We start from the raw sequence: 17,209 nt of genomic DNA, 5'->3' as shown, positions 1-17,209 counted from the left end.
AATATAGCTATGCTATATTTGCACATATATTTTTCATTTTTTTCTAAGCACTAATTACAAAACATTTAATAAGCTTTCACTATATATGAAATTAACATATGTGTGCCTTTGTGATGTCAGCATTATTTTTCCTCATCTAAAATGCCCTGTTCCACCATATGCCTCAAATGACAAACTTCTATGCTCACTTCAAATGACATCTTCCTGATTACTCCTTGGTGATATCTTGAGTTTCAGAGCCATCTACAATATTAATAGCAGGTATGTTACGTCTTATAGAACCTGAATTCCATTGATGTTTGGCAGTATGGTGGTGATCTCTGAACTGACTCTCATCTCTCTTTGCCTCATGTACTCTTGACTTTAAAGTTCTAACGAAGTATATTTTAATCTACCTGGGTATGTGGGTGCAAAAATTGCTACCAGTTAACCCATAGGCCACTCTGGTATTAGGGGAATGTAAAAGCCTTGATCATGAATGCTCAGCCTAAATGCCTGATCTGTAGGACGCAAATACTTGCAATTCATGAATTGTCAAAATATCATTGTATAGTCTGTTTCCCTACCAGAGAAAAATTACTTCTTTTGGTCTCTTCTCATAAAACTTCTGACAGTCTGAATCCCTTTGCCAATTACTTTTATCAGTTGTGTTTTTCTTCTGCTTAAATTTGTATGATTAACAAATAACAGTTCTCTCCCAATTCACAAACCACTGAGAGACAAGAAGTGGGATTAATAAGGCTTATATACAATTACTGATGAAAAGCAGCTTTGAAGATAAGTCTTAGGTACACGGCCAAATGGCCTGGGAGCCCTCATCTGAAGCAGAATGAGTGAGTCACTCTACCCACTGGATGACTTCACACATTCTGTACAGGGGAAGTCTCTTCACTGCATGCAGAAAGGAGGACAAAAATAAACCTGTTGGGAAAAAAATCTCTTATTCACTTCTCATATTATTTCCCACATGGCAAAGTTGCTTTCAAAACAATCCTGAAGACTGCTCTGTACCTCTTTTACAGTTTATTCAGCATTTAGAAAGATTATCTCCTCATTTTGACAATCTTTTTAATTTATTTTTTCTAATCTAGGAGCTCAGTTTCTCAGATAAAACATGAATCTCATTTGCATCTCCATGGTATAAGTATAAGAGAAAGATCTTTTACAGAAAGGCCTTTCTAGTACAGTTTGGCCACAAGCATGCTAAGTCTCAACGTGTGAACCGCATTCTCAAATATAAATTTTACCAAGAATAAAGTTGTTACCACCAATAAAACACATAATTGTAAAACTATTCCAGTTGATGTTAATCCATTGGAGAAATTCTTCTAGTTGATCTTTCACTTGAAACAATTGATAATACCCACACTGGTCTTACAGACCTCCGAGAGATGGCTAAAGGAGACCTATGTATTCTACTCTACTTGTTCCAATTCCCCTGTTCAATTCCCAGCATGCTTTCTGGTTGTAGCTTATTTACAAATGCATGAGATATTTTCTTAACTAATTCTACCAGAAATTCTTTTCCACAGGTAACTCCCTCAAATCCTTTGATTTTTGTTGAGGTTTCATCCTCCAAGTGAGCTGGTCATGAACCATGGCTGGCCATTCTAAGGCTGAAACTTTCCCTTCACCCACATGCCCACATGAACTTCTCTGCTGTACCCTTTGCTTATTTTTACATTACAATGCCCAAATGAAATTATTACTTTCATGTTTCATTGCCTCTTTCCCCTAGCTGGGAATTTGTCTAGGGTAACAGTTTTTATCTCTTCTGTTTCATAAGATATTTCAGGCACATAAAATAGTCCCAACGCATAGCAGCCACTCAATCCATATGAGTGACATCTGAACTTGAATGGAGAAAAAGGTTATCATAATAGTTTTTCTAGAGCTAAAGTACTTGGAGGATCATGAGGGTAAAATAAATGATAAATATTTTACATTTTAAATTTATTTTCCCATATCATACTGCTCAACATCTTTGCTGTTAAATATGTTTGTCATCTCAACCAATATACACTGTCACTTAATTTTCTACAAATTATACCGTACTGTTTTAAAAATGACTAGGTTCTAAAAGACTTTTAATATGCGACAGCTCTGTGTATGTGAGATTGGCAATGTATTTGTTATAAATAAATCTATATATTTATATGCCACTGAATAAATAAAGCTCATAAACTCTGCTAACTGCTGTTATTTTTAAACTTCTAGCAAAAATGCAAGAGACGCTCCACAGTAGAGTGGTACTAGCTTATACTATATCCATTTGCTGGTAATGTAAAATATTTTCACAAGAACAGAATTAATAATGCATAAATAAAGGAATATTAATAGCACTTATCATAAATAACATTGGGATAACATTGGGCATATATTCATAGAGCAAATATATACAACATATTTATTATACCCATATATCTTCAAATATAAATTTGATGAGATGATAAGTAGTTTATGATATAATATTTCATGTTTGAGAAATTATATGATATTAGAGACACGGTAGGTTATCTAGCATAATTTTTACATTGTCTTTCACACATACGTTATGATATTGCTTGATTGTCATTATAAATTGCTTGCTATTAAGACGATGGATGTAGCTCAGTGATAGAGCACTTGTCTAGTTTGTGCAAGGCATGGGGATAGATCTCCTAGCACCACAGAGGCAGGCGCAAGTGTGTGTGTGCACACACAGTTACTTTCATGAATGCTATATATGTAAACATGTATTGGGGATTATCTCATAGGACTAATTGATTGATTTGAGTTTTAGAACTATATGGTTATTAAATAATCCATGAATCCTAAGTAATGAACTTTTTACTGTACCTGAAGGTTAATAGGTTTTGGTAAAGAAAACAGTTAAAATTAACTGGAAGAAATTTTAAAGATAGAAATGAGACTGAGTCCTGCAGATAAGGAAATTAACATATAGAGGGGTAAGCATTTTAAATAAGCTAATCTTACTGTCAGTACTATGTGGAAATGTTTCTGAAAATTTTTATAAACAATGCCTAGAAACATAAAAAAGATATATAATTCAGTCTATATCTAAAAAAATACAGGTACATAATTAAATGCTTAGAAAATAGTAAGTCATGTACAATTGTAGATTATCAGGAAGATCTCATGTATAAGAATTTTATCCAGAATTAATATAAAATGAAAATCCGGGGAAATAAAGACTAATAGAATATATTTAAACAATGTTTTCATGTTCAAAGAAAGCAGCTAATCAAAGATTCTTAATTTATATATCCTTTGTTAAAATGTGTATATATTACTTGACATTTTAAAATACATGAACATATATAGGATATATCCTATAAACAATCCGTTCTTTGTCAAGGCTGTGATTTAAGTTTTTACCAGAAATGTCTATTTTGGAATCAAGAAAATTGTCTGTAAACGGACTGAGACAGTTCTTTCAAAATAATACTTTGATGTGTTAATTTCTTAATTATGAATTAGTCCTGGAAATACACTTGGAATTTACGCAAATAACTGAACTAACAACAGAAGAATAGAAGAGACGGGAAGGTAGAAGGAAGCGAGGAAAGGAAGGAGGATGAAAGTCAGGCTAGAAGATAAAAGAAAGTAAATGGGACTTGTGTATCAACTTCCTTTTGAAAACTTGATAATAAATTGTCCAGCACTGAACTCCTGTTCTTTTACCTACAACATGTTTCTGCTATTATCTTGCGTGTCTTGTTGTTTGTAAACATTCTTCTCCTAGTGTGTCATGTCAGATATCTTGAAGATGGTGACCTTTAGTCATGACTTTCATCTTGACTGGATTAGGACACAACCAGGAATTTAGCAAAGCATATTTCTGGGGTGTCAAGATGAATCATGGAACTGTGCTCTGAAAAGTGTAACTAATTTCTAGCCCGTTCCTTTCCATAGTTCCATCCAATCCCCACTAGTTCATGGCTATAAGGAAGTGACAAACTTTGCTCCTGCATGCAATTGGTAATGATGTTCCTATCTTGGAGCCAACTGAGTACAGATTGGACTCTCTGAAACCACTAACACAAATAAACCATTTTCTCCTTTAAGTTGTTCGTGTAGGGCATTATGTCCCAGCAACAAGGGAATTGGTTAAACAAAATTTAAGATACTAGAGAAGTGGGATGCTTTCTGTGATTATACAGTGGTTCCTTGGTTCATGAACTTAATTTTCCACAATTCTGATCACAGACTAAATTGGACAAGAACTGAATCAAATTCAATGATTGGGTCCATGTTGCACTTAAGGGGAAATTAGATTTGGTTTTTCATCCAACTGAGTTTGCAAAAAGAATCATGGAAAGAATTAAGTATTTGAACTGAGGTACCACTGTACTTGAAAATGTGGTTCATAATCTTTTGAAAACAGTTTGTGAGAAAAATTTAGAAAGATTTGGTAATGTAGGCTATACATGCTTTACAGTTCTATAAGCAGAGACTGATTCTGGGTGATACTCCAAAGACAAGGATGGTAATAGGAATGCGGTTAGTAAAGGCCATACTCAGGAGATTCAGATGGAAATGGGGAATGTATTACAAAACTTGATGAGAAGCCATATGTATTATACTTTAGAAAAAAAGTCTAGAAAAATATCCCAAAACTTCAAATAAGGCTGAATGTAAAGATGACAGACAAATATGATGAAGAATACTTCAAGGAAGCCCAACAATTAGGCTATGGCGTGGTTTTGTACCAGTCATTGTACTTATTGCTGGTCACAATAGTTACTACCTACAACTTAGTCATAGGAGAGGCTTAATTTGGCTTATTTCAAAAGAGTTTCCGTCCATGACCTGGTGCTCCAAGGTAGAAATATGGCGGAATGGCCTGGTGAAGGTGCTTAATTCATGGTGGGTAAGAAGCAGCATTTTGGAAACCAAACCAGAGAGGATGGTGCAAGACACTGAACATAGAACACCAGGTTGTGCCTCCCAAACACAAACACAAACACACTAGAAATGTGCTGCACCAATCCCATTCACAGAGCTCAAAGCCAATCATGTTAACACTTCACTCTAATCACCATATCACTCCTCGCTGTTTTTAACCAGATTTATGGTAAGAACGTAAAAAAATAAATAAAATGCTTAATGTTGGCCCGTGAAAAATCATGTGTAAAGTTTAGGCCATTTAAGTGTGGCTACTGAAGAGACCAGTGTCATTAAGAAATGTACCAACTACTTTGAAACAATAAAAGATTTCTTGAGAGTATCTTAGAATTCAGCAAGACCCTACTTGTCCTAGTCCCTTTCTCGTAACTGAGATAACAATAATTTACACCAATATTTCTTAAAGGAGGAGGGATTTATTTGGATTGCTGGATTTTATCTTGGCAATCTGCTTCATTTTTTTTTCCCCCATTACTGGGGATCGAACTCGGGTCCTTGTGCTTGTGAGGCAGGCGGCAGAATCACGGAGCTAAATCTCCAGCCCAGGATGCTGGATTTTAGAGAATTCGGTCTATAGCTAGCTTACTCCAAAACAGGAAGGGCATGGGAAAAGAGTACAGGAGAAGAAAACGCTCACACCATGTAGCTGGGAAGCAGAAAGAGAAGAGAGGATCTTAGGAGGGAGATTTCCCCTTCCAGGTCATATCACCTGTCTTCGTAAATGTCTTCATTGCTGGCACCAAATGTTGACATCCACATCATAAAAGAGGAAAGGGTTCCTTTGGCTCACAGTTAATAGAGATTTCCATCCTCTGTCAACTGGCTCCAAGGCAAGGAAGCGGGCAGAGGGCATGGAAGAGGAGAGCTGCCTATGGCATGTCAGACAGAAAGGAAAGAAGGAGCTGTACCCTTCCAAGTCATGCCCTGCAGGGAACCAGACCCTTGGAGTAAGCTTCACTTTCCAACATCACGCTTACATAAAGATTCGTCAATGTCCCAATCCACTGATGTTTATCACATCCCCATGGTGCAATCACATCCCTGAAGCACCACCTAAGAATACATGAGACTTATAAGGAAAAAAAACATTTTGAAATCAATCCTAGTATCCCCAACGTCCTACCTCTTCTGACCGGTCTCCAAACTCTTATATCATAGGCAACTCTGGATTCATCAGTGGACTAATTCACTGATGAGTTTAATAACCCTGTGACATAATCACATTAGAAATAAATAAGCCTTTTGAGGACATCCCAAATTCAAACTATAATATTCTATCCCTGGCACCCAATCGTCTTCCAAAAACATTAGTCTTTTGAAGGACAACCCAATTTTTAACCATAATATTCCATTCCTTGCTCTCAAAAAATTCATGTCCATCTTTTTATGTAAAATACATTTAGTATATCTCTAATAGTTGCCAAAGATTCAGTAGTTCTAATATTGCTAAAAATGTCCCACTTCATGGAGACTGGATAAAGAAAAAAATTTTAAAAAATGAAATGAAGCACAGCTATAAACATGACAAATTAGAGTCATTTATAGCTAAATGGATGCACATGGAGGTGATACTCTTAAGTGATATAAATAGGACACACATGTTTATCTACAGAATAGTTTCTCTAATGTAAGAAAATGAAAGTATAAATAAGCACTAAAAGGTATAACAGATACTGTGAAATATGAAGAAAAGGGACAAAGAGGAAAGGGAAATGGGAGGGGAAGTGGAAAGGGAAGAAAGGAATGGAATCAATATGATAAAATGAAAAATAATGGAAACAAAGTCTGCAGATTGGGAGGGAGGGAGGGTGTTGAAGGGAGGACTGGAAAATGGGGAAAAATAAAAACCATGATTGACTATGTAAAGGCACAAATTTCCAATAATAGATGTCATTATATTGTATACATTAAATGTACCAAAAAACTAATAAAAGTTTTTAAAAGTCCCCATTGCAAGTCTCCTTTAAGTTTTAAGGCAGTCTCTGACCCATGTAAAACTCAAAAAGTAACTTAAACCCTGTAGAAATATAATGACATAGGATAAACATTCCCATTCCAAAAGGGAAAAAAGAGGCCCCCCACAAAAATGGGACCAAGGCAAGACCAATACCTAAGAGGGCAAATTATAAAGATAGCTTTATATTCGATGCACAGGGAAAACTGTGGGAGATGTGAGCTCCAGTGGCTTCTGTATCCCTGGTGCTATGGCACTGGTTTTTGTGGATCTCATAGCCTCTCTCTTAGAGTGGCTTTGGTCAATGCCTTCCACTTGAATCTTTGCATGTCCCGGCTATTCCAAATTGCTGAGATGTGCACTGCTCCTTTGTTATCTCCCATGGCTTCATGCACTGCCCTCTCCGGGGCATACTGAAGGCCTCACAGGCCTTCTTAAATAGAGGCGAAAATCTCTCTAAACCCACTACTCTTGGATTCTGTGCTATGATAAAACAAGCATCATGTGAATGATGGCCAGGTCCTCCACCCAGTTAAGCAGTGGCCAGTATCATCAAACCATGGCCGAAGAGAACTCTGTATGCCTGCATGGATGAACACTGAAACGACTCATGGGTAACCAATTCCCTAGGCTGTGCTTCTCCATCGGGAGACTCTAGGGTGTCTTCTCAAAGCAAAAATCTTTTACAGAAGTTGGGCTTTACCCATTTGGACTCTTGAACCAGTCAAGAATGAATATTCCTGATGTCTGAGATACTCTTGACTGTGTGTGTGTGTGTGTGTGTGTGTGTGTGTGTGTGTGTGTGTGATTTGAAGTACTTGTCTTCTATTTAATGCTGATCTTTTAAGCAGCAAAGCTCTCCTTGGCCCCAATTGTACAGTCCTCAACTGTACTGCAGCTTCCATTCTGGCCACCAACAAAATATTTCCAATTATTCAGCTTTGTTTTTTCATCTTTTTTCTCATAGTAGGTATGGCTCAAAGCAATCAAAATTACATATATCATAGCTTGAATTTTGGACTGCCGTAAAATTTCGTTTACCAGATTAATTGGTCTGACACTCTTGATCTCAATTTTGTGAAAATAAAATCTCACGGCATGGACAAAAGATAGACAAATTCCTTCTAGAGCCTAATACACAGGCTCTCAAGTCAAACTGCCAATGTAAACCTTGTTTACAACTGAAATCTTCTAAGCCTGATCTTTGCATCTTCATTTTATTAGCACTTTGGTCTTTTGAAGACTGACTAGTATCTCCCACCGAGCTCTATTTACAACATTCTAGGGCTTCTCTAGCTAAAAACTCCAAACGTTTCCAAACTTCTCTATAAATCATTTGTAAAGGCTTGCAGTTTTTAAGTAGTAATAGTAACATCCCCACTATTTTTAGCAACAAAGTTTGTCACTTTTCTTATGGAGACAAAATGCCTATTGCCCAAAACTTTTAAAAGAGGATAGATTAAGTTTTGCTAACAATTTTTGAAGGATTCAGTCTATAGTTGGCTGTTTCTCAGGCAGGAGGTCATGGTAGAATGTCCTGCTGAGAAAAAGGCGCTCAATTCATGGCAACCAGAAAACAAGAGAGAAGACATGGACCTGCAAAAGAGATATACTTTTCAGATCACGCCCCAGGTGAACTTCCTCTTCTGACTAGGTCTCGTCTCTTAACAGCACAAGAACCGCTTAAATTATCAAAGGATGGATTCAGGGATTTAACTCACTGGTTCTGCCACCTGCATCATAAGCGCAAGGTCATGTGTTTGATCCTTGCTACCCCCCCAAAAAAATAGTAATGAAGATGTGGACTGAAGAATATAGCACATCCATGATCCAGTCACTTTCCAAACACATAAGACATTTGGGGGAGCATTGTAGATTAAAACAACAGATGTGTAGATGACAGATTAAAGTAAGTACAAATAAATAGATGCTACAGGAAATAGGGGAAAATGCCAAAATGTATTTTCTTATCTTAAAAAACCAACAGAACTGTATACCTGTGATTACCAAAATGTGGTTTCCCTTTCCCTGCACACCAACAAAATATTTAAATCTAAGTTGCTTTCCTTACAATTGCATACAGAATAGAATACTTCATCTTCTTCTTAACTCCAAAACGTGGGACTATTTACTGTATTTCCACCCACAGGGGATTTTCTGGTAGAACTGAGTGTTCAATAAGTTAAGTCAATTCTGAAGCTTTTTTTCCTCAAAATAGTGTCAAACCCAGAGATTGACAGCAAAGTCCCACGGGATTGTCATTTCATCTGTAAAGCACAAGTAGTTACTTTTCACCAATCCGTCTGGCTAATCAGGTAAAAACTGAGGTTTTCGATGTACTTCCCACTTTGAATTGGATTTTCCTTAGTGGCTCTTAAAAATCATAACACTTTATTTATGCTTAGCTATTTATTATTTAGAATATCACAGATATACATATATGCATCCAAATGGAAGGAATATATAGAGCAAGCTATGGTGTGGCAGGAAAGGACTTTCTATGTTCCCTTGAGGGGTGCCATCTTCCTATATCTCCGTGGGGTCCGTAATTTGGAAATTCTCTGAATTCTGTTTTTTGAGTTTTTTTAATGGATGACTTGTTATATGCATTTAATTGATCCATAATTGCTCATTAAAGATCAACTCAATCTTCAGCTCCTCTACCTTCCCCAGAAACCTTCAGCTCTTCCAGCTTTCCACAGTTGCCTACACTCAAGTATGAGATGTTCTTATCACTCAATACACTCCAAGGATTTAGGGGCTGTATGAGAAGATCCTTTCACTCAGGAAAATACGCAGGCCTTAAAAGGTATGTATTGCAGTCCAAAGTGAAAGAACAAATAGAACAAGTGTTTCTTCCTGCACCTTTATTAACAAGGATTTGATATCCTTCTTGGCCTTTTGGCTAAGATCAAATGTAACAAGGATTTTATGAGCTTTATCTGATCATTGGGGTCAGAGATATACAAATAGGTAGAGAGATATAGGTACATAGATGATGGATGGATATAGAGATTTGTCAGTTAAAAGTAAATGTAGCCCTGCTTTACCCTTTTCATGACACCACAGAAGAAGTAGCCCTTTGATCAATCAAATTCTATTCTTTTATGATCTCACTTCATCTTTGTTGATTTCAGAGTCCTTGTTGGATTCTTCAGTCTCTTAAAACTTGCACATTAGGAAGATCACCAGTGACTCAGAGATTAGAAAACAGTGCTTTCAATTTACCATCAGCATTGCTGTTGTCACTATTGAAGACACAACAACTACAACTTTAAATCACTAGTGTCATTTCCATACTGTTATTCCAATTCCTTTGAAGCATCATCTCCATCAGCAACACGACTGTTTTTGTACTTCAAGCCCAAAGCTGTGGAGACTAGTGCAAACTTGTACAATTCTTACGGCCTCCTCCATATCCACAGCCTGGCTGGCTCTTCTTTTTTTAGTTTCTGAGTCCTTTTCTATAGCTTAAAATTCTCTGTGTTTTTTCCCCAGTAAATTTGAAATCACATATTTCCTTATGGAGCTCATCATCCACCAGGGAATAAACAAGCAAACATAATATCTGTTGCTTATTGATGTCATCCAAAGGGAAGTTGCTGCCTATTCAGGCAGCCAGATGGTTTCCAGGGACAAAAATGTGACAGTTTACTCTCTGGGCTCTCTGCCTTACAGTTGTGCCTGGCATTTTTAGCATTTTGGCAAAAGAAAGATGTAAAATATACAAATATTCTCTGGGTTATATAGAAACAAAAATCCTAGCAGGGTCTTTTCTGAGAAAACTGTACCTGAGTCAATGCCTTAGTAAACCACAACTGTAAACTTCTTAATAATTACTGAAACTAAAAGTTAATAATAGTAGAACATCTATCATACACTTGGCATAGGTTTTACCCTTCAAAGCTATCTGTGAGCATTAACTTGGTCACTTACAATAATTTGTAAATAAAGTAACTGAGTCACACAGAAGTTCAACAAATTTACCCAAGGTCATGTAGGTAATGAAAAGTGAAGTAAACATTTCCAGAGTCATTTTGCTAAAAGTTGGCAGAGTTGACTCCAAGTCAAGATTCTGGCTAGACAAAATGGTTCTTTAAATTCCAGGGAATGAAGCTACCTCATTGAGAGTATTTTATTACAGAAAGATTTCTAGGATTCTACAAATTTTAGTAGTGTGCACATACACAAACATAACATAAATATATGTATGTAGACATAGTATACTCAAGTGCCAATATACACACATAGATATGCATAATATTGGTATAGCACTTAGCTCACAAATTCACATGTATGGCTTCATTAATCTCAGTTACCACTCTAGATAATTAGACCTTAGAAAGTAACTGATGCTTCCTTTTTTACTTTTTTGACAGACCAGAATCTTAAATTACAAAAAACAGTCAATATTATACTGAATACAGATAGTAAAAATCACTGCTCTTAGAATCTGTGTACTTAAAAAAAATTTTATATAATAGAAATTATGCATTTCTCCTCAGGTTCATAGGGCATATTACAATCAATCCTAATCTAAAAAAATTGTGGTCACCTTTTGGTTTTATACCAGTGGTACGCAATCACATGAAATTTTATGTCTGTTTCATGTGAAATATACATGTGGCTTAAGTATAATAAATACCTCCATAAAATGTTTAGAATAAAATAATCTTCAACAGAAGAATTATTTTGGGAGTCTGGGGATTTAGCTCAGTTTTGCCTCCACCTGCCTCACAAGTGGATCCCAGATACAAAAAAAACAAAACAAAACAAAACAAAACAAAAAACAGGAAAGACTTACAGTAGTAAATGGTTCATGATGGGCAGGATGCAGCAAAAACAAAGTAGTAAAGCATCAAGCAAGTTGCAAACCATGAGAACAGCAGCCCGTTTTCTGTTCATTATATTTCATCCAAGCCACACACATTTAGGGTAGGCAGCACTCCACCCAGATTGGGCCTTTCTATTATCCACACCCAGAATTGTGCCAAACCAATTAGTGGACTAATATAGAAATCACACACTCTTGGTCACCGCATCATACACCTTATATCCAGCCACCTCTGAAAAGGCACATCTATGACCACATGAGGCTTTTTGGGAACCTCTATATACAAGTCATCACACTTACAGTCACATAATTTATAACAATATTACTTTATTTTAATTATTTTATTCTTTTACTTCTTCCTCAAATATTTACTAATTATGTCTCATATATTACAAATAATTATCTTTTTTATTACTTGTTTATTGGTACAATTTAGATATATATAATGATCACTTCCATCATATGAAATTTCTTCCTGTACATGAAATATCTTGACTCTTATTTTTTCCTCATTCCCCTGCCACCCCTTCAACTCCTTACCCCTCCTTATTTGCAAAATCTTTGTTTCCATTTTATTTTTCTTCTCTTTATTCTTTTCGTTTCCCTCATTTCCTCCTCTCTTCTCCCTATTACCCATGCCATTTGAACATTTTTTTTTCCTATTTCACAAGGTCTAGTATATATTCTGGTTCTTATTTACATTTTCAGTTTCTCATACTAGAGAATCAGTGCAATATTTACAAATGAGTGTCTAATTTATTTAACGTAAGAGTGTGGTCTCAAGGTGCATCCTTTTTACCTATTAATGTCTCAAATTTATCCTTCATGACTGAGTAGTAAGTGTTGTATTATATAAAACAATCTCAGATCTTCTTTATCCATTCATCAGTTGATGGGCATTTGATCTGTTTCCAAGATTTAACTATTAACAACCATGCTGCTATTAACATGGGTGTACATGTATCACTGTGGTGTGCTTTTAACTCTTTCAGGAAGATCAAGAAGAGGAATAGCTGGAATCTCTAGTTTTGCTTTTTTGAGGAATCTCCGCACTGATTTTGCAGTGGCTGTACTAGTCTTGACTCCCACTGACAGTGGAGTAGCGTCCCCCCCATAGCCCTTCTACCATTTACGATTGGTTGATTTCTTGATGCTAGCCATTCTTTCTGAAGTGATATGAGATCTTCGTGTTGTTTTAATTTGCATCTCTCAAATGACCAGTGATGTTGAACATATTTTCATATATTGCTTTGTTGCTTGTACTTCTTCATATGTCATTTATCCCAATATTTTTATATTGGATCTTTAAATTTCGGGAGTTTAAATTGTTTTGAGTTCTTTATGTATTGCAGGTTTTATTCTTGTCTGAGAAAGAGTTGGTAAAAATTTTTCTCACTCTGTTGGTTGTTTCTTGTCATTGCTGATTTCTTTTGCTGTGCAAAAGCTTTTTAAGAAGATGAAATGGACTACTACTTAGCCATAAAGAATGAGAAATTGGAGCCATTCATAGGAAAATAGATACATATTGAGGATACACTCCTAAGTGCGCTGATTAAGTCACACATGTGTAAATACCAAATAGTTTCTCTGTTGTGAAAAACTATAATGGTACATAAATTCCTAATGATATAATTGACAATGTGAAATAGGAAGAAAAGGCCTAAAGGTATAGGGGAAGTGGGAGTGTAGGGAAAAGGGAATAAGGGAATAAAGGAAAAGAAAAAAATGAAAAAAATTAAAATAAAGTATTTATAAACAGAGAAGGGAGAAGGGGGTTTAGGGAGGGCAGGGAAAAGGGGAAAAAATGAGAACCAAGACCTGTCATGTAAAGGTACTAGATCCCAATGATGAATGTAACTGTACTGCATACCTAAAATGTACCAATAAACTCAATAAGAAAATAAAAGATGAAACCCAGTTGTTGATTGTTTGTAATATTTCCCATGTGTTCTGGATTTTGTTCATAAAGTCTTCCCTATACTTATTTCTTCAGGAGTTCTACCAATTTGATCTTCCAGCAGATTTAGTGTTGCTGTTGTTGTTTCATATTTAGATCCTTCATCCATTTTGCTTTGAGTTTAGTGCATGGCAAGATATATGGGTCCAAATTTAGTCTTCAGCATGTGTGGACAACCAGTTTTTCCAGCACTTACTAAAGAGGTTATCTTTCTTGTAGTGAAGGTATTTGGCCCCTTTGTCAAAGATAAGAGGCTGAGTATCTTTGGAATCATTTCTAAATCTTCTAATCTTTCCACTACTTGATCCTTAGATCTGTTTTTGCCCATACCTTGCTGAGAAGGTGAAGATAATTTGAATTTACACTGTTTGCAAAATTTGTCTCTATAACTTCTAAATGTATAGATTGTACTTTTCCCACCATTGCATTAATAATTAATTCTATTAATAAGTTATATAAAGTCAGAATCAGATATAGCTCTACCAGCTGGGGCTGGTGGGTTTTAGAGATATTTATGTGTTATGATGGAAGAACTTGTTAATTTTCTGTTTTAATCTAACTGGTGGAAAAGTCTTATATTATTTTCATTGAAACCAATTAGGGTTTTATAGTAGTGTACTTATAATCACATTTATTCACAAATTGAAAATTCAAGTTCATTTATATCTATCATTACACAGAATGAGAAAGCTTTAACATATAAAACTTGTTTGATAAAACTTTCCACGGTTGGAGATTTAGCTCAGTGGTTCTGTTGCCTGCGTTCAAAGCTCAAGAATCTGAGTTCGATCCCTGGTGGGGGGGGGAGCAAAAAATCAAAAAATTTAAAAACTTCTTTCCAAATAATTAACAATGAAGAGTTTGATTTAACCTCTTAATCACTTTTTTCATTGTAAGGACTTTTAATAACTGATATTTCTGAATTATTTAAGAGTTATTTTTTTGTGTGTAATTGTGAGGATCAAACATGCAGGGCAAGCATTCATTTAGATGCATACCCAATCCTGTCTTTGTAATGATTAAAATTCAACTCAATTACTAATTTACAGATATTTTGACCAGAAACATAAGAGTTTCACCTTCAAAAGTGGTACTTTTCAGGAGCTCACTTCTTTGCAGAATTTGCATTTTCTAAAATCTTAACCCCAATTTATAGTGTCAGGAAAGCAGAAAAGATTTTTTTAACTCAAGTAGGCAAAACAATCTCGTATATCTCAATATATACCTTATTAGCTTAGTAACTTCAAATGAAAAAAAAGGTTCTCTTTCCAAAAATTTAAGGAAACATTTTGAAATTCCACTGTTTGTCTTCAATAGAGGGCACCTGCCTAGTCCTTAAACCAGGCAAACTAGGGATCTGATATTTGAGGGCAAGGAGAGGAGCTCAACATAGAAGAAAAGTGAAAGTATTGTAATCAAGCAACACATAGCACATGTCCAGAACTCTGATTAACAAAAAAAGAGGCAAATGCCTATGACTATACTGAAGCAATGAATACTGAGTAAAGGACATGGTTGAAGTAATGTGTCTGCTCAAAGAGGATAAATTCAGTGAAAAGTAAGCTAGCTTTGTAGGTATTATTTAATAAAACTGTATATTCATGATTAATAATTTTAAACTGCTTTTTGATCAGTGGATAATTACATACATTTTTAAATTTCAAGTACTGTGCACATGTAATGATAGATTAGCAAAATATCTTTTTGCTTGCTGAGCAAATATTTTATTTATAACAGTTCATGAATATTTCTAAAAGCTATTGCTAAAACAAAAAGGAATATTTTATACAAGTGTCAATTAGTGTAATTTTTGCATTAATTAGAAGTTACAAAACCCATTAGTAAATGTCATCTATGATTAAATATCCAAAATGTATTTAGATTATGATTTACTTCATTTTATATGACAATATAATTACTGAAATAATTCTAAAATTTATAGAGCATAATAATGTACTTGTGACAAATAATAGATTTTTAAATTTTACTACTAAAAGATAAAAAACATAACATAACATAACATAAATGTTTGCTATTTGGCAATATAAAAATTCAAGGACTTCTTATACATTTGAGATATTTTTGCAAAGATAGCATCACAGGTACCTAATACATCAAATTATGTACAGGGAGGAGTAATTTCTATCTTCAGCTACATAACTTTAAATTCCAAGCAATGGTAGTTTTCAGCACTTTATTTCTGTAGAACAGAAATTTTAGCCTCTAACAAGAATAAAATCTAATTGGTTGTAAGATTCTCTATGAGCTTAAGTATCATTGCCCTGTATTCAAGAGTTGTCATTTTTTATATATGAAAACTGGAGAGTAAAATAAAGCCTAGTTCAGTCTGAGCAAACAATTTATGTTTATCTGGGTTCATTTATCCAATAATTCCCCATTGTAAGATCCTGCTACTTTTCCTCTGGTATATTAACCCTTAAGTAACAAAATAAAATAATGCTAGTAACAATTTTTTAAAAAATAAATATTGAGTTCTACAGTAATATATTTTTCAGAATGTTTTGCTTTTTGATATAAATTTCTTCTATGAAATTAAATTACACATTTAAGAATCTGGGATGCAGTATAAATAAATTCCAAAGGTCAATACAAACAAAACTCAAAAATGCAAAGAATATCAAACATGTAATTTTTTAGTGTCTCTCTCTAATTTGAAGTGATTACTGAATGACAAAAATACTTGGATTTTATTTGTCAATGATTGCAATTATTTTTCATTTACATACATGGTCACTGTAATCAAATTATCTGAACTATCTCAATATTATACTCATGTTTTTATCATATATATTATTTATTTGTAGAATGAAAGTGTGGTTGATCTCTAAATTCACTATGTAAGAAATTATATATGGAATAGCATAAATTATGTTGATATGTAATCTCATTTGCATACATATTTTTCTACTTAAACATTTATTTGTCAGTTACAATACATGATAGTATGAATGTTTATTATAATAATAACAATAGAAAATACACACAGTGTATAGCATTCTCAGGTACTTCTAAAAACTCTGCACTTATAATAGCTAATTTACTCCTTCCAACAGTTCAGTGAGTTGGGAGAGTATTTTCCTTATTTTAATAAACAGGAAAACAGAGGCACTGTATTGATAGGCCAAGATCAAAATCCATAGTGTATCATTTATTTGAAGGGTACTTAATTTACTTTTGTGAAGTGTGTAATGATTCATACAGTATTGCATTTTTACAACACCTATTATAAACAAAATTTTACCAAATCATTATTACTTGTAAATATGCATCATTTTCTATTGGAGTATTTACTTACTTGGGGCTTTTTACTATAATGCTACCAGTGGGTATAACAATTTTTTTTTTTTACTTATTGCAGAAAACATTTTCATGCTTAAAAATATGTTAGTTTTGAAAATTACTTTTTACTGAATTTTTTCACAAAAGAATTTATGCCAAACACTAAGGAGAAAATTACTCAGCATTCTTTTTACGGAAATAACATACATTTATATTAAGTATTTTCAATTAAATTGCAAATGCATGTATGAGATAC

This window comes from Fukomys damarensis, unplaced genomic scaffold (assembly GCF_012274545.1).
Source record: "Fukomys damarensis isolate Sample0158 unplaced genomic scaffold, DMR_v1.0_HiC HiC_scaffold_35, whole genome shotgun sequence".
NCBI lineage: Eukaryota > Metazoa > Chordata > Mammalia > Rodentia > Bathyergidae > Fukomys > Fukomys damarensis.
This window is presented reverse-complemented; position numbering follows the sequence as displayed.